At 34.0% G+C, this 1,737-nt stretch overlaps 1 long non-coding RNA gene across 1 annotated transcript in view; it reads right to left on the minus strand.

The window, feature by feature from the left end:
• Positions 1–704: 704 nt before the first annotated feature.
• Positions 705–1,737, minus strand: part of LOC138865262 (uncharacterized) — a 2,676-nt gene continuing 1,643 nt past the window's right edge. The window contains exon 2 of the long non-coding RNA XR_011399340.1: positions 705–1,176. This is a non-coding gene — a long non-coding RNA (uncharacterized lncRNA). The remainder of the gene's footprint in view (positions 1,177–1,737) is intronic.

Below are 1,737 nucleotides of genomic sequence, written 5' to 3' on the forward strand. Positions count from 1 at the left end.
TAGAAGGTTCTTGGTTCATATGGGAAAGTCTGTGGATACTCAGGAACGGCTGGTATAATAGGGAATTTGTGTGAGAGGGGTACAGTCACTTAATCAATATTTTCTTTTTATCATTTGCGATGGAAAACAATAAGAGATTCATGAATATTACATCATGTGTAACTGAAACAATGAATATTAATTGTAAGGTTAAGGGGGCTGCCGCGCTCGAGAACAAAGTTCGTCAGTTATGATTGGATATTTGTGATTTTTTAATATATTATACATACATATAAAGTGATAAACACCACCAAGTCTCATACCATTTGGATAATAAATAGTAAAGTTATCTATGAAAAACAAGTTTATGAACAATCACAAACTCTTTAAAATCGCATTCATCCATTGAACAAACTTGTTGAAAAAATTACCACCTATAGTCTATAGCAATACCTAAAACTTGCAAAGACCGGAGTTTTAAATTTCGTTTTAGTTTAGTGGGAATTTATTTTTTTCTAAATGTCCAGTGTTATGAACATCACAATATAATATATGGGCTATTATTACCTAAAATGAAAATTTTCTTTAAGAAACCCATCGCAAATATATTCAGCTTTTAAATTATCCAAACCTCATTAGAATTGCCCAAGTATTTATGGATGAATTTTTAAAATGCTAACAAATTTTGCCAAAAGTGTAGTTTTGAGATAACATTCCTCCCTCAATTTTTTTTTTTTTTTTTTTTTTTTATTCAAATCTTTGCGGCAATCTTGCTGCATTCTATGGCATTCACATGGTATTCTGAAGTGTTGCTGGTACATTTTCCCCTCCTTTTGCAAAGTACTAATGGTAATAACTGCACATAATTGTGGAATTACCGCATGTCACCACAGGCTTTCCAGCTTCTAACCTGACCACATGAGGTATTTAAATGTATAAACAACCATTGCAGCTGTGATTAAGAAGTATTTCTGATCATATTACGGTTATTAAATACTAAAATGATATCTACAATTAGTATTGTCCCCTTACTGTGTTATATGGGCCTACTCTGCGATATGGTGTCATGGAGGTAGGAACTAGCAACCTTTCTCTCTGATTTTCTGGTGGAGTTTTGTCTCCCAATGCCCCAGTCTTGACAATCAGCTGGTGGGTAAACAGAGTTGCCAGCTAGCTACCAGAGAATGCCAAAATAAACTGAAAAAAATACGAAAAAAAATTCTCGAGTATATTTTCACGGGAGCGACAATGTAAACATCGGAGCGTGGGGGTCAGAGATTTAGTTATAACTCCTTTAATTTTACATATTTAGCAAAAATATTGTCACAAGATTGGCAAAGCCCACTAGATACAGGAGATTTTTTCAATTTTTGAGTATTTTTGAAAATTTTCATAGCGACGGCCCCCTTAAATGGTTGTGCGAAACTAAAAAATAACTGGGTTATTGTTACATTGAGCGACACACACTCCCAGAGACTGAGTAAAAAAAATTTATGTTTTTCATCAATTTTTGGCGTTGTTTCTTCAGCGAATGAATTGTTCAGATCGAGTACCATTTCTCCATTGACAATCTTGATTTGATAATCCTATTAGCAGGGGAGGCCATGAAGTATATCAGGGAAATTATGGGGTAAAACAGGCTGTAATAAGAATGATCAAAAATGCATAAAACTAGTACAAAAAATTCTTAAAATCAGCCAATGAAACTCTATGGATGTAACCACCATCTTTGAAATTCTACGGATGTGCATAAACCGG

This window comes from Penaeus vannamei, chromosome 20, assembly GCF_042767895.1.
Source record: "Penaeus vannamei isolate JL-2024 chromosome 20, ASM4276789v1, whole genome shotgun sequence".
Lineage (NCBI taxonomy): Eukaryota > Metazoa > Arthropoda > Malacostraca > Decapoda > Penaeidae > Penaeus > Penaeus vannamei.